We start from the raw sequence: 24623 nt of genomic DNA on the forward strand, positions 1-24623 counted from the left end.
AGAACAGGGAGCCTTGTTATGCTGATGGCCAGGATGTAAATTGCCAACTGCCTCTCTGGAGGAGTGCATTGTGTTCCCTAAAACAAGTAAACAACAGAGCTACAGAGCCAAGGGCACTTCCAGTCTAGGGAATATACCATGGAAAAACTGAAAATCAATAAGACAGAGCCACTTCAAAATTTAGGGCTGCACTGCTTACAAGAACCTCAACTTGGGTACACCTTAAGTATCCCAGGAAAGATAAAAATGGTTCAAAAAATTGTGGTACTTATGTATGATGGAATATCCCTCAGCCATGAAAACAATGTCATAAGACCAGTAGCAGCAAAATGAGTGGATTCAGGTACGATGATTCTAAGTGAAATAAGTCACACAGAAAAAGAAACTTATCATAAGATATCACTTATGAAGATCCTTTAAACATGGCTACACATGAACTGAGTTAGGAAAGAGAAGAGAGTCTCACATTTAGAAAACACTCTTATGCCTGCTTAAGGGGGAAGGAGAGGTGGGGTGATGCATAAAACCAGAGGTTGATATAAGCACAGGTACCGTTCCAAAAACCAACTATGGAATAGACAAGACCTACACCTTCCTCAGTGAAAGGGACTCAAAAACCCATATTTCCCACAGAGGAATATATCTGACTAGTAAGAATCTTAAAACCTATGTATTGATATGTCTCCGTAAGGGAATCAAGTGTGTGTAGACTGGCATAAAGATGGCAGCGAGAATCAGCTCAAACCCACTATAAAAAGGAATTTCAAAAACAAAACAAAAAACAGCGAAATTCTTTACAATTCCTCAGGTTCTCTGATGAAACCTGTAATGACGCTATCTAGAACGACAGCTGGAGGTGGCATAAGGCTGGACACATGGGACTGAGAGGATTGGTGAGATTCGTGAGCAAATGCAGACCCTTTAAAGCAATAATGCATGGCACCCATTCCAAGGGTCCCAACTCTCCTGGTTGTAGGGAATATTACTACAGCTATAACATGTATGGGAAACCTAGTGAATGGACACACTGTGAATACGAAAGGTTTCTAAATCTCAACGAATAGTCCCTCTCCTGGTGCTCCAGTTTCACTTTCTAACTGCTTCACTATCAATCTCCCAACTTGGAGAGACAGCACCTTTAACCTCCTGGTTCGCACAGGTTGCCAATTTGGCAAAGGATGAAAGGGAAGAGGGAGAACCAAAGAGAGAGTAGCTGTTAGGCATTTGGACGGGCACATGTCACTCTTTTTTCCCGGGAGGAAGAAGAATTAACCAAAGTCTCAACCACCCACCGGGAACCAGTATAGGTCCTAAACCAAAATATGGGACTTGCGTTCAGCTCACAAAAAACGAGTTAAAAAATGGAGCTATAGGGCAGAGCAATTCACAAACAGGCAGAGTAATAAAGGACAACTATCATCCAAAAATCTGTTGACGGAAGGCAACGAGGCGGACTTGAAATTGAGGCAGAATAGCAGGAAACAGATTTCAAGAGGTATGTTGGAATCACCTTTAAAGCACAGGAAGAGGGGCACAACTTCGACAATGATGCACTTGTCCAATGATGCACTTGTCCAAAAAGGGCATATGCGTTTTCTCCTGAGTATATTCAGGAGAAAACGCATACGCCCATTTTGGCCAAGCAAGCAAGCAGACAATGTAAGTCTGTACTACAAAGATGTATCACTTCCCACTGGTCCAAAGGGACATCCACAAAAAGGGTAAAAACCAGAAATTCAAGACAGGCCCTGGAGAAGAGGGAGCCTTGTTATGCTGATGGTCGGGATGTAAATTGCCAACTGCCTCTCTGGAGGAGTGCATTGTGTTCCCTAAAACAAGTAAACAACAGAGCTACAGAGCCAACGGCACTTCCAGTCTAGGGAATATACCATGGGAAAACTGAAAATCAATAAGACAGAGCCACCCCAAAATTTAGGGCTGCTCTGCTTACATGAACCTCAACTTGGGTACACCTTAAGTATCCCAGGAAAGATAAAAATGGTTCAAAAAATTGTGGTACTTACGTATGATGGAATATCCCTCAGCCATGAAAACAATGTCATAAGACCAGTAACAGCAAAATGAGTGGATTCAGGTACGATGATTCTAAGTGAAATAAGTCACACAGAAAAAGAAACTTATCATAAGATATCACTTATGAAGATCCTGTAAACATGGCTACACATGAACTGAGTTAGGAAAGAGAAGAGAGTCTCACATTTAGAAAACACTCTTATGCCTGCTTAAGGGGGAAGGAGAGGTGGGGTGATGCATAAAACCAGAGGTTGATATAAGCACAGGTACCGTTCCAAAAACCAACTATGGAATAGACAAGACCTACACCTTCCTCAGTGAAAGGGACTCAAAAACCCATATTTCCCACAGAGGAATATATCTGACTAGTAACAATCTTAAAACCTATGTATTGATATGTCTCCATAAGGGAATCAAGTGTGTGTAGACTGGCATAAAGATGGCAGCGAGAATCAGCTCAAACCCACTATAAAAAGGAATTTCAAAAACAAAACAAAAAAACAGCGAAATTCTTTCCAATTCCTCAGGGTCTCTGATGAAACTTGGAATGACGCTATCTAGAACGACAGCTGGAGGTGGCATAAGGCTGGACACATGGGACTGACAGGATTGGTGAGATTCGTGAGCAAATGCAGACCCTTTAAAGCAATAATGCATGGCACCCATTCCAAGGGTCCCAACTCTCCTGGTTGTAGGGAATATTACTACAGCTATAACATGTATGGGGAACCTAGTGAATGGACACACTGTGAATACGAAAGGTTTCTAAATCTCAACGAATAGTCCCTCTCCTGGTGCTCCAGTTTCACTTTCTAACTGCTTTACTATCAATCTCCCAACTTGGAGAGACAGCACCTTTAACCTCCTGGTTCGCACAGGTTGCCAATTTGGCAAAGGATGAAAGGGAAGAGGGAGAAACAAAGAGAGAGTAGCTGTTAGGCATTTGGACGGGCACATGTCACTCTTTTTTCCCGGGAGGAAGAAGAATTAACCAAAGTCTCAGCCACCCACCGGGAACCAGTATAGGTCCTAAACCAAAATATGGGACTTGCGTTCAGCTCACAAAAAACGAGTTAAAAAATGGAGCTATAGGGCAGAGCAATTCACAAACTGGCAGAGTAATAAAGCACAACTATCATCCAAAAATATGTTGAGGGAAGGCAACGAGGCGGACTTGAATGCGAGGCAGAATAGCAGGAAACAGATTTCAAGAGGTACGTTGGAATCGCCTTTAAAGCACAGGAAGAGGGGCACAAATTCGACAATGATGCACTTGTCCAAAAAGGGCATATGCGTTTTCTCCTGAGTATATTCAGGAGAAAACGCATACGCCCATTTTGGCCAAGCAAGCAAGCAGACAATGTAAGTCTGCACTACAAAGAAGTATCACTTCCCACCGGTCCAAAGGGACATCCACAAAAAGGGTAAAAACCAGAAATTCAAGACAGACCCTGGAGAACAGGGAGCCTTGTTATGCTGATGGCCGGGATGTAAATTGCCAACTGCCTCTCTGGAGGAGTGCACTGTGTTCCCTAAAACAAGTAAACAACAGAGCTACAGAGCCAACGGCACTTCCAGTCTAGGGAATATACCATGGGAAAACTGAAAATCAATAAGACAGAGCCACCCCAAAATTTAGGGCTGCTCTGCTTACATGAACCTCAACTTGGGTACACCTTAAGTATCCCAGGAAAGATAAAAATGGTTCAAAAAATTGTGGTACTTACGTATGATGGAATATCCCTCAGCCATGAAAACAATGTCATAAGACCAGTAGAAGCAAAATGAGTGGATTCAGGTACGATGATTCTAAGTGAAATAAGTCACACAGAAAAAGAAACTTATCATAAGATATCACTTATGAAGATCCTGTAAACATGGCTACACATGAATGAGTTAGGAAAGAGAAGAGAGTCTCAAATTTAGAAAACACCCTTATGCCTGCTTAAGGGGGAAGGAGAGGTGGGGTGATGCATAAAACCAGAGGTTGATATAAGCACAGGTACCGTTCCAAAAACCAAGTATGGAATAGACAAGACCTACACCTTCCTCAGTGAAAGGGACTCAAAAACCCATATTTCCTGTTGAGGAATATATCTGACTAGTAAGAATCTTAAAACCTATGTATTGATATGTCTCCGTAAGGGAATCAAGTGTGTGTAGACTGGCATAAAGATGGCAGCGAGAATCAGCTCAAACCCACTATAAAAAGGAATTTCAAAAACAAAACAAAAAAAACAGCGAAATTCTTTACAATTCCTCATGGACTCTGATGAAACTTGGAATGACCCTATCTAGAAGGACAGCTGGAGGTGGCATAAGGCTGGACACATGGGACTGAGAGGATTGGTGAGATTCGTGATCAAATGCAGACCCTTTAAAGCAATAATGCATGGCACCCATTCCATGGGTCCCAACTCTCCAGGTTGTAGGGAATATTACTACAGCTATAACATGTATGGGAAACCTAGTGAATGGACACACTGTGAATACGAAAGGTTTCTAAATCTCAACGAATAGTCCCTCTCCTGGTGCTCCAGTTTCACTTTCTAACTGCTTTACTATCAATCTCCCAACTTGGAGAGACAGCACCTTTATCCGCCTGGTTCGCATAGGTTGCCAATTTGGCAAAGGATGAAAGGGAAGAGGGAGAACCAAAGAGAGAGTAGCTGTTAGGCATTTGGAAGGGCACATGTCACTCTTTTTTCCCGAGAGGAAGAAGAATTACCCAAAGTCTCAGCCACCCACCGGGAATCAGTATAGGTCCTAAACCAAAATATGGGACTTGCGTTCAGCTCACAAAAAACGAGTTAAAAAATGGAGCTATAAGGCAGAGCAATTCACAAACAGGCAGAGTAATAAAGTACAACTACCATCCAAAAATCTGTTAAGGGAAGGCAACGAGGCGGACTTGAAAGTGAGGCAGAATAGCAGGAAACAGATTTCAAGAGGTACGTTGGAATCGCCTTTAAAGCACAGGAAGAGGGGCACAACTTCGACAATGATGCACTTGTCCAAAAAGGGCGTATGCGTTTTCTCCTGAGTATATTCAGGAGAAAACACATACGCCAATTTTGGCCAAGCAAGCAAGCGGAAAATGTAAGTCTGCACTACAAAGATGTATCACGTCCCATCAGTCAAAAGGGACATCCACAAAAAGGGTAAAAACCAGAAATTCAAGACAGGCCCTGGAGGACAGGGAGCCTTGTTATGCTGATGGGCGGGATGTAAATTGCCAACTGCCTCTCTGGAGGAGTGCATTGTGTTCCCTAAAACAAGTTAACAACAGAGCTACAGAGCCAAGGGCACTTCCAGTCTAGGGAATATACCTTGGGAAAACTGAAAATCAATAAGACAGAGCCACCCCAAAATTTAGGAATGCACTGCTTACAAGAACTTCAAGTTGGATACACCTTAATATCAAAGGAAATATAAAAATGGTTGAAAAACTTGTGGTACTTACTTACGAGGGAATAAACCTCAGCCATGAAATCAATATCATATAACCAGTAGCTGCAAAAAGAGTGGATTCAGGTACGATGATTCTAAGTGAAATAAGTCACACAGAAAAAGAAACTTATCATAAGATATCACTTATGAAGATCCTGTAAACATGGCTACACATGAACTGAGTTAGGAAAGAGAAGAGAGTCTCACATTTAGAAAACACTCTTATGCCTGCTTAAGGGGGAAGGAGACGTGGGGTGATGCATAAAACCAGAGGTTGATATAAACACAGGTACGTTTCCAAAAACCAACTATAGAATAGACAAGACCTATACCTTCCTCAGTGAAAGGGACTCAAAACCCCATATTTCCCGAAGAGGAATATATCTGACTAGTAAGAATCTTAAAACCTATGTATTGATATGTCTCTGTAAGGGAATCAAGTGTGTGTAGACTGGCATAAAGATGGCAGCGAGAATCAGCTCAAACCCACTATAAAAAGGAATTTCAAAAACAAAACAAAAAAACAGCGAAATTCTTTACAATTCCTTCAGGGTCTCTGATGAAACTTGGAATGACCCTATCTAGAACGACAGCTGGAGGTGGCATAAGGCTGGACACATGGGACTGAGAGGATTGGTGAGATTCGTGAGCAAATGCAGACCCTTTAAAACAATAATGCATGGCACACATTCCATGGGTCCCAACTCTCCAGGTTTTAAGGAATATTACTACAGCTATAATATGTATGGGAAACCTAGAGAATGGACACACTGTGAATACGAAAGGTTTCTAAATCTCAACGAATAGTCCCTCTCCTGGTGCTCCAGTTTCACTTTCTAACTGCTTTACTATCAATCTCCCAACTTGGAGAGACAGCACCTTTAACCTCCTGGTTCGCAAAGGTTGCCAATTTGGCAAAGGATGAAAGGGAAGAGGGAGAACCAAAGAGAGAGTAGCTGTTAGGCATTTGGACGGGCACATGTCACTCTTATTTCCCAGGAGGAAAAAGTATTAACCAAAGACTCAGCCACCCACCGGGAACCATTAGAGGTCCTAAACCAAAATATGGGACCTGCGTTCAGGTCACAAAAAACAAGTTAAAAATGGAGCTATAGGGCAGAGCAATTCACAAACTGGCAGAGTAATAAAGGACAACTATCATCCAAAAATCTGTTGAGGGAAGGCAACCAGGCAGACTTGAATGTGAGGCAGAAAAGCAGGAAACAGATTTCAACAGGTACGTTGGAATCGCCTTTAAAGCACAGGAAGAGGGGCACAACTTCGACAATGATGCACTGGGCCAAAAAGGGCGTATGCGTTTTCTCCTGAGTATATTCAGGAGAAAACGTATACGCCCATTTGGGCCAAGCAAGCAAGCAGACAATGTAAGTCTGCACTACAAAGAAGTATCACTTCCCACCGGTCCAAAGGGACATCCACAAAAAGGGTAAAAACCAGAAATTCAAGACAGGCCCCGGAGAACAGGGAGCCTTGTTATGCCGACGGCCTGGATGTAAATTGCCAACTGCCTCTCTGGAGGAGTGCATTGTGTTCCCTAAAACAAGTAAACAACAGAGCTACAGAGCCAAGGGCACTTCCAGTCTAGGGAATATACCATGGGAAAACTGAAAATCAATAAGACAGATCCACCCCAAAATTTAGGGCTGCACTGCTTACAAGAACCTCAACTTGGGTACACCTTAAGTATCCCAGGAAAGATAAAAATGGTTCAAAAAATTGTGGTACTTACGTATGATGGAATATCCCTCAGCCATGAAAACAATGTCATAAGACCAGTAGAAGCAAAATGAGTGGATTCAGGTACGATGATTCTAAGTGAAATAAGTCACACAGAAAAAGAAACTTATCATAAGATATCACTTATGAAGATCCTGTAAACATGGCTACACATGAACTGAGTTAGGAAAGAGAAGAGAGTCTCACATTTAGAAAACACTCTTATGCCTGCTTAAGGGGGAAGGAGAGGTGGGGTGATGCATAAAACAAGAGGTTGATATAAGCACAGGTACCGTTCCAAAAACCAACTATGGAATAGACAAGACCTACACCTTCCTCAGTGAAAGGGACTCAAAAACCCATATTTCCCACAGAGGAATATATGTGACTAGTAAGAATCTTAAAACCTATGTATTGATATGTCTCCGTAAGGGAATCAAGTGTGTGTAGACTGGCATAAAGATGGCAGCGAGAATCAGCTCAAACCCACTATAAAAAGGAATTTCAAAAACAAAACAAAAAAACAGCGAAATTCTTTACAATTCCTCAGGGTCTCTGATGAAACTAGGAATGACCCTATCTAGAACGACAGCTGGAGGTGGCATAAGGCTGGACACATGGGACTGACAGGATTGGTGAGATTCGTGAGCAAATGCAGACCGTTTAAAGCAATAATCCATGGCACCCATTCCAAGGGTCCCAACTCTCCAGGTTGTAGAGAATATTACTACAGCTATAACATGTATGGGAAACCTAGTGAATGGACACACTGTGAATACGAAAGGTTTCTAAATCTCAACGAATAGTCCCTCTCCTGGTGCTCCAGTTTCACTTTCTAACTGCTTTACTATCAATCTCCCAACTTGGAGACACAGCTCCTTTAACCTCCTGGATCGCACAGGTTGCCAATTTGGCAAAGGATGAAAGGGAAGAGGGAGAACCAAAGAGACAGTAGCTGTTAGGCATTTGGATGGGCACATGTCACTCTTTTTTCCCGGGAGGAAGAAGAATTAACCAAAGTCTCAGCCACCCACCGGGAACAAGTATATGTCCTAAACCAAAATATGGGACTTGCGTTCAGCTCACAAAAAATGAGTTAAAAAATGGAGCTATAGGGCAGAGCAATTCACAAACTGGCAGAGTAATAAAGGACAACTATCATCCAAAAACCTGTTGAGGGAAGGCAACGAGGCGGACTTGAATGTGAGGCAGAATAGCAGGAAACAGATTTCAAGAGGTACGTTGGAATCGCCTTTAAAGCACAGGAAGAGGGGCACAACTTCGACAATGATGCATTTGTCCAAAAAGAGCGTGTGCATTTTCTCCTGAGTATATTCAGGAGGAAACTCATACGCCCATTTTGGCCAAGCAATCAAGCGGACAATGTAAGTCTGCACTACAAAGAAGTATCACTTCCCACCGGTCCAAAGGGACATCCACAAAAAGGGTAAAAACCAGAAATTCAAGACAGGCCCTGGAGAACAGGGAGCCTTGTTATGCTGATGGGCGGGATGTAAATTGCCAACTGCCTCTCTGGAGGAGTGCATTGTGTTCCCTAAAACAAGTAAACAACAGAGCTACAGAGCCAAGGGCACTTCCAGTCTAGGGAATATACCTTGGGAAAACTGAAAATCAATAAGACAGAGCCACCCCAAAATTTAGGAATGCAGTGCTTACAAGAACCTCAACTTGGGTACACCTTAATAACCCAGGAAATATAAAAATGGTTGAAAAAGTTGTGGTACTTACGTACGAGGGAATATCCCTTAGCCATGAAATCAATATCATATGACAAGTAGCAGGAAAATGAGTGGATTCAGGTACAATGATTGTAAGTGAAATAAGTCACACAGAAAAAGAAACTTATCATAAGATATCACTTATGAAGATCGTGTAAACATGGCTACACATGAACTGAGTTAGGAAAGAGAAGAGAGTCTCACATTTAGAAAACACTCTTATGCCTGCTTAAGGGGGAAGGAGAGGTGGGGTGATGCATAAAACCAGAGGTTGATATAAGCACAGGTACCGTTCCAAAAACCAACTATGGAATAGACAAGACCTACACCTTCCACAGTGAAAGGGACTCAAAACCCCATATTTCCCGCAGAGGAATATATCTGACTAGTAAGAATCTTAAAACCTATGTATTGATATGTCTCTGTAAGGGAATCAAGTGTGTGTAGACTGGCATAAAGATGGCAGCGAGAATCAGCTCAAACCCACTATAAAAAGGAATTTCAAAAACAAAACAAAAAAACAGCGAAATTCTTTACAATTCCTTCAGGGTCTCTGATGAAACTTGGAATGACCCTATCTAGAACGACAGCTGGAGGTGGCATAAGGCTGGACACATGGGACTGAGAGGATTTGTGAGATTCGTGAGCAAATGCAGACCCTTTAAAACAATAATGCATGGCACACATTCCATGGGTCCCAACTCTCCAGGTTTTAAGGAATATTACTACAGCTATAATATGTATGGGAAACCTAGAGAATGGACACACTGTGAATACGAAAGGTTTCTAAATCTCAACGAATAGTCCCTCTCCTGGTGCTCCAGTTTCACTTTCTAACTGCTTTACTATCAATCTCCCAACTTGGAGAGACAGCACCTTTAACCTCCTGGTTCGCAAAGGTTGCCAATTTGGCAAAGGATGAAAGGGAAGAGGGAGAACCAAAGAGAGAGTAGCTGTTAGGCATTTGGACGGGCACATGTCACTCTTATTTCCCAGGAGGAAAAAGAATTAACCAAAGACTCAGCCACCCACCGGGAACCATTAGAGGTCCTAAACCAAAATATGGGACCTGCGTTCAGGTCACAAAAAACAAGTTAAAAATGGAGCTATAGGGCAGAGCAATTCACAAACTGGCAGAGTAATAAAGGACAACTATCATCCAAAAATCTGTTGAGGGAAGGCAACCAGGCAGACTTGAATGTGAGGCAGAAAAGCAGGAAACAGATTTCAAGAGGTACGTTGGAATCGCCTTTAAAGCACAGGAAGAGGGGCACAACTTCGAAAATGATGCACTGGGCCAAAAAGGGCGTATGCGTTTTCTCCTGAGTATATTCAGGAGAAAACGTATACGCCCATTTGGGCCAAGCAAGCAAGCAGACAATGTAAGTCTGCACTACAAAGAAGTATCACTTCCCACCGGTCCAAAGGGACATCCACAAAAAGGGTAAAAACCAGAAATTCAAGACAGGCCCCGGAGAACAGGGAGCCTTGTTATGCCGACGGCCTGGATGTAAATTGCCAACTGCCTCTCTGGAGGAGTGCATTGTGTTCCCTAAAACAAGTAAACAACAGAGCTACAGAGCCAAGGGCACTTCCAGTCTAGGGAATATACCATGGGAAAACTGAAAATCAATAAGACAGAGACACCCCAAAATTTAGGGCTGCTCTGCTTACATGAACCTCAACTTGGGTACACCTTAAGTATCCCAGGAAAGATAAAAATGGTTCAAAAAATTGTGGTACTTACGTATGATAGAATATCCCTCAGCCATGAAAACAATGTCATAAGACCAGTAGAAGCAAAATGAGTGGATTCAGGTACGATGATTCTAAGTGAAATAAGTCACACAGAAAAAGAAACTTATCATAAGATATCACTTATGAAGATCCTGTAAACATGGCTACACATGAACTGAGTTAGGAAAGAGAAGAGAGTCTCACATTTAGAAAACACTCTTATGCCTGCTTAAGGGGGAAGGAGAGGTGGGGTGATGCATAAAACAAGAGGTTGATATAAGCACAGGTACCGTTCCAAAAACCAACTATGGAATAGACAAGACCTACACCTTCCTCAGTGAAAGGGACTCAAAAACCCATATTTCCCACAGAGGAATATATCTGACTAGTAACAATCTTAAAACCTATGTATTGATATGTCTCCATAAGGGAATCAAGTGTGTGTAGACTGGCATAAAGATGGCAGCGAGAATCAGCTCAAACCCACTATAAAAAGGAATTTCAAAAACAAAACAAAAAAACAGCGAAATTCTTTCCAATTCCTCAGGGTCTCTGATGAAACTTGGAATGACGCTATCTAGAACGACAGCTGGAGGTGGCATAAGGCTGGACACATGGGACTGACAGGATTGGTGAGATTCGTGAGCAAATGCAGACCGTTTAAAGCAATAATCCATGGCACCCATTCCAAGGGTCCCAACTCTCCAGGTTGTAGAGAATATTACTACAGCTATAACATGTATGGGAAACCTAGTGAATGGACACACTGTGAATACGAAAGGTTTCTAAATCTCAACGAATAGTCCCTCTCCTGGTGCTCCAGTTTCACTTTCTAACTGCTTTACTATCAATCTCCCAACTTGGAGACACAGCTCCTTTAACCTCCTGGTTCGCACAGGTTGCCAATTTGGCAAAGGATGAAAGGGAAGAGGGAGAACCAAAGAGACAGTAGCTGTTAGGCATTTGGATGGGCACATGTCACTCTTTTTTCCCGGGAGGAAGAAGAATTAACCAAAGTCTCAGCCACCCACCGGGAACAAGTATATGTCCTAAACCAAAATATGGGACTTGCGTTCAGCTCACAAAAAATGAGTTAAAAAATGGAGCTATAGGGCAGAGCAATTCACAAACTGGCAGAGTAATAAAGGACAACTATCATCCAAAAACCTGTTGAGGGAAGGCAACGAGGCGGACTTGAATGTGAGGCAGAATAGCAGGAAACAGATTTCAAGAGGTACGTTGGAATCGCCTTTAAAGCACAGGAAGAGGGGCACAACTTCGACAATGATGCATTTGTCCAAAAAGAGCGTGTGCATTTTCTCCTGAGTATATTCAGGAGGAAACTCATACGCCCATTTTGGCCAAGCAATCAAGCGGACAATGTAAGTCTGCACTACAAAGAAGTATCACTTCCCACCGGTCCAAAGGGACATCCACAAAAAGGGTAAAAACCAGAAATTCAAGACAGGCCCTGGAGAACAGGGAGCCTTGTTATGCTGATGGGCGGGATGTAAATTGCCAACTGCCTCTCTGGAGGAGTGCATTGTGTTCCCTAAAACAAGTAAACAACAGAGCTACAGAGCCAAGGGCACTTCCAGTCTAGGGAATATACCTTGGGAAAACTGAAAATCAATAAGACAGAGCCACCCCAAAATTTAGGAATGCAGTGCTTACAAGAACCTCAACTTGGGTACACCTTAATAACCCAGGAAATATAAAAATGGTTGAAAAAGTTGTGGTACTTACGTACGAGGGAATATCCCTTAGCCATGAAATCAATATCATATGACAAGTAGCAGGAAAATGAGTGGATTCAGGTACAATGATTGTAAGTGAAATAAGTCACACAGAAAAAGAAACTTATCATAAGATATCACTTATGAAGATCGTGTAAACATGGCTACACATGAACTGAGTTAGGAAGAGAAGAGAGTCTCACATTTAGAAAACACTCTTATGCCTGCTTAAGGGGGAAGGAGAGGTGGGGTGATGCATAAAACCAGAGGTTGATATAAGCACAGGTACCGTTCCAAAAACCAAGTATGGAATAGACAAGACCTACACCTTCCACAGTGAAAGGGACTCAAAACCCCATATTTCCCGCAGAGGAATATATCTGACTAGTAAGAATCTTAAAACCTATGTACTGATATGTCTCCGTAAGGGAATCAAGTGTGTGTAGACTGGCATAAAGATGGCAGCGAGAATCAGCTCAAACCCACTATAAAAAGGAATTTCAAAAACAAAACAAAAAAACAGCGAAATTCTTTACAATTCCTTCAGGGTCTCTGATGAAACTTGGAATGACCCTATCTAGAACGACAGCTGGAGGTGGCATAAGGCTGGACACAAGGGACTGAGAGGATTGGTGAGATTCGTGAGCAAATGCAGACCCTTTAAAACAATAATGCATGGCACACATTCCATGGGTCCCAACTCTCCATGTTGTAGGGAGTATTACTACAGCTATAACATGTATGGGAAACCTAGAGAATGGACACACTGTGAATACGAAAGGTTTCTAAATCTCAACGAATTGTCCCTCTCCTGGTGCTCCAGTTTCACTTTCTAACTGCTTTACTATCAATCTCCCAACTTGGAGAGACAGCACCTTTAACCTCCTGGTTCGCACAGGTTGCCAATTTGGCAAAGGATGAAAGGGAAGAGGGAGAACCAAAGAGAGAGTAGCTGTTAGGCATTTGGATGGGCACATGTCACTCTTATTTCCAGGGAAGAAGAAGAATTAACCAAAGTCTCAGCCACCCACCGGGAAACAGTATAGGTCCTAAACCAAAATTTGGTACTTGCGTTCAGCTCACAAAAAACGAGTTAAAAAATGGAGCTATAGGGCAGAGCAATTCACAAACTGGCAGAGTAATAAAGGACAACTATCATCCAAAAATCTGTTGAGGGAAGGCAACGAGGCGGACTTGAATGTGAGGCAGAGAAGCAGGAAACAGATTTCAAGAGGTACGTTGGAATCGCCTTTAAAGCACAGGAAGATGGGCACAACTTCGACAATGATGCACTTGTCCAAAAAGGGCGTATGCGTTTTCTCCTGAGTAGGTTCAGGAGAAAACGCATACGCCCATTTTGGCCAAGTAAGCAAACGGACAATGTAAGTCTGCACTACAAAGAAGTATCACTTCCCATCGGTCCAAAGGGACATCCACAAAAAGGGTAAAAACCAGAAATTCAAGACAGGCCCTGGAGAACAAGGAGCCTTGTTATGCTGATGGCCAGGATGTAAATTGCCAACTGCCTCTCTGGAGGAGTGCATTGTGTTCCCTAAAACAAGTAAACAACAGAGCTACAGAGCCAAGGGCACTTCCAGTCTAGGGAATATACCATGGAAAAACTGAAAATCAATAAGACAGAGCCACTTCAAAATTTAGGGCTGCACTGCTTACAAGAACCTCAACTTGGGTACACCTTAAGTATCCCAGGAAAGATAAAAATGGTTCAAAAAATTGTGGTACTTACGTATGATGGAACATCCCTCAGCCATGAAAACAATGTCATAAGACCAGTAGCAGCAAAATGAGTGGATTCAGGTACGATGATTCTAAGTGAAATAAGTCACACAGAAAAAGAAACTTATCATAAGATATCACTTATGAAGATCCTGTAAACATGGCTACACATGAACTGAGTTAGGAAAGAGAAGAGAGTCTCACATTTAGAAAACACTCTTATGCCTGCTTAAGGGGGAAGGAGAGGTGGGGTGATGCATAAAACCAGAGGTTGATATAAGCACAGGTACCGTTCCAAAAACCAACTATGGAATAGACAAGACCTACACCTTCCTCAGTGAAAGGGACTCAAAAACCCATATTTCCCACAGAGGAATATATCTGACTAGTAACAATCTTAAAACCTATGTATTGATATGTCTCCGTAAGGGAATCAAGTGTGTGTAGACTGGCATAAAGATGGCAGCGAGAATCAGCTCAAACCCACTATAAAAAGGAATTTCAAAAACAAAACAAAAAACAGCGAAATTCTTTACAATTCCTCAGGTTCTCTGATGAAACCTGTAATGACGCTATCTAGAACGACAGCTGGAGGTGGCATAAGGCTGGACACATGGGACTGAGAGGATTGGTGAGATTCGTGAGCAAATGCAGACCCTTTAAAGCAATAATGCATGGCACCCATTCCAAGGGTCCCAACTCTCCTGGTTGTAGGGAATATTACTACAGCTATAACATGTATGGGAAACCTAGTGAATGGACACACTGTGAATACGAAAGGTTTCTAAATCTCAACGAATAGTCCCTCTCCTGGTGCTCCAGTTTCACTTTCTAACTGCTTCACTATCAATCTCCCAACTTGGAGAGACAGCACCTTTAACCTCCTGGTTCGCACAGGTTGCCAATTTGGCAAAGGATGAAAGGGAAGAGGGAGAACCAAAGAGAGAGTAGCTGTTAGGCATTTGGACGGGCACATGTCACTCTTTTTTCCCGGGAGGAAGAAGAATTAACCAAAGTCTCACCCACCCACCGGGAACCAGTATAGGTCCTAAACCAAAATATGGGACTTGCGTTCAGCTCACAAAAAACGAGTTAAAAAATGGAGCTATAGGGCAGAGCAATTCACAAACTGGCAGAGTAATAAAGGACAACTATCATCCAAAAATCTGTTGACGGAAGGCAACGAGGCGGATTGAAATTGAGGCAGAATAGCAGGAAACAGATTTCAAGAGGTATGTTGGAATCGCCTTTAAAGCACAGGAAGAGGGGCACAACTTCGACAATGATGCACTTGTCCAAAAAGGGCATATGCGTTTTCTCCTGAGTATATTCAGGAGAAAACGCATACGCCCATTTTGGCCAAGCAAGCAAGCAGACAATGTAAGTCTGTACTACAAAGATGTATCACTTCCCACCGGTCCAAAGGGACATCCACAAAAAGGGTAAAAACCAGAAATTCAAGACAGGCCCTGGAGAAGAGGGAGCCTTGTTATGCTGATGGCCGGGATGTAAATTGCCAACTGCCTCTCTGGAGGAGTGCATTGTGTTCCCTAAAACAAGTAAACAACAGAGCTACAGAGCCAAGGGCACTTCCAGTCTAGGGAATATACCATGGGAAAACTGAAAATCAATAAGACAGAGACACCCCAAAATTTAGGGCTGCTCTGCTTACATGAACCTCAACTTGGGTACACCTTAAGTATCCCAGGAAAGATAAAAATGGTTCAAAAAATTGTGGTACTTACGTATGATGGAATATCCCTCAGCCATGAAAACAATGTCATAAGACCAGTAGCAGCAAAATGAGTGGATTCAGGTACGATGATTCTAAGTGAAATAAGTCACACAGAAAAAGAAACTTATCATAAGATATCACTTATGAAGATCCTGTAAACATGGCTACACATGAACTGAGTTAGGAAAGAGAAGAGAGTCTCACATTTAGAAAACACTCTTATGCCTGCTTAAGGGGGAAGGAGAGGTGGGGTGATGCATAAAACCAGAGGTTGATATAAGCACAGGTACCGTTCCAAAAACCAACTATGGAATAGACAAGACCTACACCTTCCTCAGTGAAAGGGACTCAAAAACCCATATTTCCCACAGAGGAATATATCTGACTAGTAACAATCTTAAAACCTATGTATTGATATGTCTCCATAAGGGAATCAAGTGTGTGTAGACTGGCATAAAGATGGCAGCGAGAATCAGCTCAAACCCACTATAAAAAGGAATTTCAAAAACAAAACAAAAAAACAGCGAAATTCTTTCCAATTCCTCAGGGTCTCTGATGAAACTTGGAATGACGCTATCTAGAACGACAGCTGGAGGTGGCATAAGGCTGGACACATGGGACTGACAGGATTGGTGAGATTCGTGAGCAAATGCAGACCGTTTAAAGCAATAATCCATGGCACCCATTCCAAGGGTCCCAACTCTCCAGGTTGTAGAGAATATTACTACAGCTATAACATGTATGGGAAACCTAGTGAATGGACACACTGTGAATACGAAAGGTTTCTAAATCTCAACGAATAGTCCCTCTCCTGGTGCTCCAGTTTCACTTTCTAACTGCTTTACTATCAATCTCCCAACTTGGAGACACAGCTCCTTTAACCTCCTGGTTCGCACAGGTTGCCAATTTGGCAAAGGATGAAAGGGAAGAGGGAGAACCAAAGAGACAGTAGCTGTTAGGCATTTGGATGGGCACATGTCACTCTTTTTTCCCGGGAGGAAGAAGAATTAACCAAAGTCTCAGCCACCCACCGGGAACAAGTATATGTCCTAAACCAAAATATGGGACTTGCGTTCAGCTCACAAAAAATGAGTTAAAAAATGGAGCTATAGGGCAGAGCAATTCACAAACTGGCAGAGTAATAAAGGACAACTATCATCCAAAAACCTGTTGAGGGAAGGCAACGAGGCGGACTTGAATGTGAGGCAGAATAGCAGGAAACAGATTTCAAGAGGTACGTTGGAATCGCCTTTAAAGCACAGGAAGAGGGGCACAACTTCGACAATGATGCATTTGTCCAAAAAGAGCGTGTGCATTTTCTCCTGAGTATATTCAGGAGGAAACTCATACGCCCATTTTGGCCAAGCAATCAAGCGGACAATGTAAGTCTGCACTACAAAGAAGTATCACTTCCCACCGGTCCAAAGGGACATCCACAAAAAGGGTAAAAACCAGAAATTCAAGACAGGCCCTGGAGAACAGGGAGCCTTGTTATGCTGATGGGCGGGATGTAAATTGCCAACTGCCTCTCTGGAGGAGTGCATTGTGTTCCCTAAAACAAGTAAACAACAGAGCTACAGAGCCAAGGGCACTTCCAGTCTAGGGAATATACCTTGGGAAAACTGAAAATCAATAAGACAGAGCCACCCCAAAATTTAGGAATGCAGTGCTTACAAGAACCTCAACTTGGGTACACCTTAATAACCCAGGAAATATAAAAATGGTTGAAAAAGTTGTGGTACTTACGTACGAGGGAATATCCCTTAGCCATGAAATCAATATCATATGACAAGTAGCAGGAAAATGAGTGGATTCAGGTACAATGATTGTAAGTGAAATAAGTCACACAGAAAAAGAAACTTATCATAAGATATCACTTATGAAGATCGTGTAAACATGGCTACACATGAACTGAGTTAGGAAGAGAAGAGAGTCTCACATTTAGAAAACACTCTTATGCCTGCTTAAGGGGGAAGGAGAGGTGGGGTGATGCATAAAACCAGAGGTTGATATAAGCACAGGTACCGTTCCAAAAACCAAGTATGGAATAGACAAGACCTACACCTTCCACAGTGAAAGGGACTCAAAACCCCATATTTCCCGCAGAGGAATATATCTGACTAGTAAGAATCTTAAAACCTATGTACTGATATGTCTCCGTAAGGGAATCAAGTGTGTGTAGACTGGCATAAAGATGGCAGCGAGAATCAGCTCAAACCCACTATAAAAAGGAATTTCAAAAACAAAACAAAAAAACAGCGAAATTCTTTACAATTCCTTCAGGGTCTCTGATGAAACTTGGAATGACCCTATCTAGAACGACAGCTGGAGGTGGCATAAGGCTGGACACAAGGGACTGAGAGGATTGGTGAGATTCGTGAGCAAATGCAGACCCTTTAAAACAATAATGCATGGCACACATTCCATGGGTCCCAACTCTCCATGTTGTAGGGAGTATTACTACAGCTATAACATGTATGGGAAACCTAGAGAATGGACACACTGTGAATACGAAAGGTTTCTAAATCTCAACGAATTGTCCCTCTCCTGGTGCTCCAGTTTCACTTTCTAACTGCTTTACTATCAATCTCCCAACTTGGAGAGACAGCACCTTTAACCTCCTGGTTCGCACAGGTTGCCAATTTGGCAAAGGATGAAAGGGAAGAGGGAGAACCAAAGAGAGAGTAGCTGTTAGGCATTTGGATGGGCACATGTCACTCTTATTTCCAGGGAAGAAGAAGAATTAACCAAAGTCTCAGCCACCCACCGGGAAACAGTATAGGTCCTAAACCAAAATTTGGTACTTGCGTTCAGCTCACAAAAAACGAGTTAAAAAATGGAGCTATAGGGCAGAGCAATTCACAAACTGGCAGAGTAATAAAGGACAACTATCATCCAAAAATCTGTTGAGGGAAGGCAACGAGGCGGACTTGAATGTGAGGCAGAGAAGCAGGAAACAGATTTCAAGAGGTACGTTGGAATCGCCTTTAAAGCACAGGAAGATGGGCACAACTTCGACAATGATGCACTTGTCCAAAAAGGGCGTATGCGTTTTCTCCTGAGTAGGTTCAGGAGAAAACGCATACGCCCATTTTGGCCAAGTAAGCAAACGGACAATGTAAGTCTGCACTACAAAGAAGTATCACTTCCCATCGGTCCAAAGGGACATCCACAAAAAGGGTAAAAACCAGAAATTCAAGACAGGCCCTGGAGAACAAGGAGCCTTGTTATGCTGATGGCCAGGATGTAAATTGCCAACTGCCTCTCTGGAGGAGTGCATTGTGTTCCCTAAAACAAGTAAACAACAGAGCTACAGAGCCAAGGGCACTTCCAGTCTAGGGAATATACCATGGAAAAACTGAAAATCAATAAGACAGAGCCACTTCAAAATTTAGGGCTGCACTGCTTACAAGAACCTCAACTTGGGTACACCTTAAGTATCCCAGGAAAGATAAAAATGGTTCAAAAAATTGTGGTACTTACGTATGATGGAACATCCCTCAGCCATGAAAACAATGTCATAAGACCAGTAGCAGCAAAATGAGTGGATTCAGGTACGATGATTCTAAGTGAAATAAGTCACACAGAAAAAGAAACTTATCATAAGATATCACTTATGAAGATCCTGTAAACATGGCTACACATGAACTGAGTTAGGAAAGAGAAGAGAGTCTCACATTTAGAAAACACTCTTATGCCTGCTTAAGGGGGAAGGAGAGGTGGGGTGATGCATAAAACCAGAGGTTGATATAAGCACAGGTACCGTTCCAAAAACCAACTATGGAATAGACAAGACCTACACCTTCCTCAGTGAAAGGGACTCAAAAACCCATATTTCCCACAGAGGAATATATCTGACTAGTAACAATCTTAAAACCTATGTATTGATATGTCTCCGTAAGGGAATCAAGTGTGTGTAGACTGGCATAAAGATGGCAGCGAGAATCAGCTCAAACCCACTATAAAAAGGAATTTCAAAAACAAAACAAAAAACAGCGAAATTCTTTACAATTCCTCAGGTTCTCTGATGAAACCTGTAATGACGCTATCTAGAACGACAGCTGGAGGTGGCATAAGGCTGGACACATGGGACTGAGAGGATTGGTGAGATTCGTGAGCAAATGCAGACCCTTTAAAGCAATAATGCATGGCACCCATTCCAAGGGTCCCAACTCTCCTGGTTGTAGGGAATATTACTACAGCTATAACATGTATGGGAAACCTAGTGAATGGACACACTGTGAATACGAAAGGTTTCTAAATCTCAACGAATAGTCCCTCTCCTGGTGCTCCAGTTTCACTTTCTAACTGCTTCACTATCAATCTCCCAACTTGGAGAGACAGCACCTTTAACCTCCTGGTTCGCACAGGTTGCCAATTTGGCAAAGGATGAAAGGGAAGAGGGAGAACCAAAGAGAGAGTAGCTGTTAGGCATTTGGACGGGCACATGTCACTCTTTTTTCCCGGGAGGAAGAAGAATTAACCAAAGTCTCACCCACCCACCGGGAACCAGTATAGGTCCTAAACCAAAATATGGGACTTGCGTTCAGCTCACAAAAAACGAGTTAAAAAATGGAGCTATAGGGCAGAGCAATTCACAAACTGGCAGAGTAATAAAGGACAACTATCATCCAAAAATCTGTTGACGGAAGGCAACGAGGCGGATTGAAATTGAGGCAGAATAGCAGGAAACAGATTTCAAGAGGTATGTTGGAATCGCCTTTAAAGCACAGGAAGAGGGGCACAACTTCGACAATGATGCACTTGTCCAAAAAGGGCATATGCGTTTTCTCCTGAGTATATTCAGGAGAAAACGCATACGCCCATTTTGGCCAAGCAAGCAAGCAGACAATGTAAGTCTGTACTACAAAGATGTATCACTTCCCACCGGTCCAAAGGGACATCCACAAAAAGGGTAAAAACCAGAAATTCAAGACAGGCCCTGGAGAAGAGGGAGCCTTGTTATGCTGATGGCCGGGATGTAAATTGCCAACTGCCTCTCTGGAGGAGTGCATTGTGTTCCCTAAAACAAGTAAACAACAGAGCTACAGAGCCAAGGGCACTTCCAGTCTAGGGAATATACCATGGGAAAACTGAAAATCAATAAGACAGAGACACCCCAAAATTTAGGGCTGCTCTGCTTACATGAACCTCAACTTGGGTACACCTTAAGTATCCCAGGAAAGATAAAAATGGTTCAAAAAATTGTGGTACTTACGTATGATGGAATATCCCTCAGCCATGAAAACAATGTCATAAGACCAGTAGCAGCAAAATGAGTGGATTCAGGTACGATGATTCTAAGTGAAATAAGTCACACAGAAAAAGAAACTTATCATAAGATATCACTTATGAAGATCCTGTAAACATGGCTACACATGAACTGAGTTAGGAAAGAGAAGAGAGTCTCACATTTAGAAAACACTCTTATGCCTGCTTAAGGGGGAAGGAGAGGTGGGGTGATGCATAAAACCAGAGGTTGATATAAGCACAGGTACCGTTCCAAAAACCAACTATGGAATAGACAAGACCTACACCTTCCTCAGTGAAAGGGACTCAAAAACCCATATTTCCCACAGAGGAATATATCTGACTAGTAACAATCTTAAAACCTATGTATTGATATGTCTCCATAAGGGAATCAAGTGTGTGTAGACTGGCATAAAGATGGCAGCGAGAATCAGCTCAAACCCACTATAAAAAGGAATTTCAAAAACAAAACAAAAAAACAGCGAAATTCTTTCCAATTCCTCAGGGTCTCTGATGAAACTTGGAATGACGCTATCTAGAACGACAGCTGGAGGTGGCATAAGGCTGGACACATGGGACTGACAGGATTGGTGAGATTCGTGAGCAAATGCAGACCCTTTAAAGCAATAATGCATGGCACCCATTCCAAGGGTCCCAACTCTCCTGGTTGTAGGGAATATTACTACAGCTATAACATGTATGGGGAACCTAGTGAATGGACACACTGTGAATACGAAAGGTTTCTAAATCTCAACGAATAGTCCCTCTCCTGGTGCTCCAGTTTCACTTTCTAACTGCTTTACTATCAATCTCCCAACTTGGAGAGACAGCACCTTTAACCTCCTGGTTCGCACAGGTTGCCAATTTGGCAAAGGATGAAAGGGAAGAGGGAGAAACAAAGAGAGAGTAGCTGTTAGGCATTTGGACGGGCACATGTCACTCTTTTTTCCCGGGAGGAAGAAGAATTAACCAAAGTCTCAGCCACCCACCGGGAACCAGTATAGGTCGTAAACCAAAATATGGGACTTGCGTTCAGCTCACAAAAAACGAGTTAAAATATGGAGCTATAGGGCAGAGCAATTCACAAACTGGCAGAGTAATAAAGGACAACTATCATCCAAAAATATGTTGAGGGAAGGCAACGAGGCGGACTTGAATGCGAGGCAGAATAGCAGGAAACAGATTTCAAGAGGTACGTTGGAATCGCCTTTAAAGCACAGGAAGAGGGGCACAAATTCGACAATGATGCACTTGTCCAAAAAGGGCATATGCGTTTTCTCCTGAGTATATTCAGGAGAAAACGCATACGCCCATTTTGGCCAAGCAAGCAAGCAGACAATGTAAGTCTGCACTACAAAGAAGTATCACTTCCCACCGGTCCAAAGGGACATCCACAAAAAGGGTAAAAACCAGAAATTCAAGACAGACCCTGGAGAACAGGGAGCCTTGTTATGCTGATGGCCGGGATGTAAATTGCAAACTGCCTCTCTGGAGGAGTGCACTGTGTTCCCTAAAACAAGTAAACAACAGAGCTACAGAGCCAACGGCACTTCCAGTCTAGGGAATATACCATGGGAAAACTGAAAATCAATAAGACAGAGCCACCCCAAAATTTAGGGCTGCTCTGCTTACATGAACCTCAACTTGGGTACACCTTAAGTATCCCAGGAAAGATAAAAATGGTTCAAAAAATTGTGGTACTTACGTATGATGGAATATCCCTCAGCCATGAAAACAATGTCATAAGACCAGTAGAAGCAAAATGAGTGGATTCAGGTACGATGATTCTAAGTGAAATAAGTCACACAGAAAAAGAAACTTATCATAAGATATCACTTATGAAGATCCTGTAAACATGGCTACACATGAATGAGTTAGGAAAGAGAAGAGAGTCTCAAATTTAGAAAACACCCTTATGCCTCCTTAAGGGGGAAGGAGAGGTGGGGTGATGCATAAAACCAGAGGTTGATATAAGCACAGGTACCGTTCCAAAAACCAAGTATGGAATAGACAAGACCTACACCTTCCTCAGTGAAAGGGACTCAAAAACCCATATTTCCTGTTGAGGATTATATCTGACTAGTAAGAATCTTAAAACCTATGTATTGATATGTCTCCGTAAGGGAATCAAGTGTGTGTAGACTGGCATAAAGATGGCAGCGAGAATCAGCTCAAACCCACTATAAAAAGGAATTTCAAAAACAAAACAAAAAAAACAGCGAAATTCTTTACAATTCCTCATGGACTCTGATGAAACTTGGAATGACCCTATCTAGAAGGACAGCTGGAGGTGGCATAAGGCTGGACACATGGGACTGAGAGGATTGGTGAGATTCGTGAGCAAATGCAGACCCTTTAAAGCAATAATGCATGGCACCCATTCCATGGGTCCCAACTCTCCAGGTTGTAGGGAATATTACTACAGCTATAACATGTATGGGAAACCTAGTGAATGGACACACTGTGAATACGAAAGGTTTCTAAATCTCAACGAATAGTCCCTCTCCTGGTGCTCCAGTTTCACTTTCTAACTGCTTTACTATCAATCTCCCAACTTGGAGAGACAGCACCTTTATCCGCCTGGTTCGCATAGGTTGCCAATTTGGCAAAGGATGAAAGGGAAGTGGGAGAACCAAAGAGAGAGTAGCTGTTAGGCATTTGGAAGGGCACATGTCACTCTTTTTTCCCGAGAGGAAGAAGAATTACCCAAAGTCTCAGCAACCCACCGGGAATCAGTATAGGTCCTAAACCAAAATATGGGACTTGTGTTCAGCTCACAAAAAACGAGTTAAAAAATGGAGCTATAAGGCAGAGCAATTCACAAACAGGCAGAGTAATAAAGTACAACTACCATCCAAAAATCTGTTAAGGGAAGGCAACTAGGCGGACTTGAAAGTGAGGCAGAATAGCAGGAAACAGATTTCAAGAGGTACGTTGGAATCGCCTTTAAAGCACAGGAAGAGGGGCACAACTTCGACAATGATGCACTTGTCCAAACAGGGCGTATGCGTTTTCTCCTGAGTATATTCAGGAGAAAACGCATACGCCAATTTTGGCCAAGCAAGCAAGCGGAAAATGTAAGTCTGCACTACAAAGAAGTATCACTTCCCATCAGTCAAAAGGGACATCCACAAAAAGGGTAAAAACCAGAAATTCAAGACAGGCCCTGGAGGACAGGGAGCCTTGTTATGCTGATGGGCGGGATGTAAATTGCCAACTGCCTCTCTGGAGGAGTGCATTGTGTTCCCTAAAACAAGTTAACAACAGAGCTACAGAGCCAAGGGCACTTCCAGTCTAGGGAATATACCTTGGGAAAACTGAAAATCAATAAGACAGAGCCACCCCAAAATTTAGGAATGCACTGCTTACAAGAACCTCAAGTTGGGTACACCTTAATATCAAAGGAAATATAAAAATTGTTGAAAAAGGTGTGGTACTTACTTACGAGGGAATAAACCTCAGCCATGA

Source organism: Mesoplodon mirus (assembly GCF_964341445.2).
Source record: "Mesoplodon mirus genome assembly, contig: HAP1_SCAFFOLD_29, whole genome shotgun sequence".
Classification (NCBI taxonomy): domain Eukaryota; kingdom Metazoa; phylum Chordata; class Mammalia; order Artiodactyla; family Ziphiidae; genus Mesoplodon; species Mesoplodon mirus.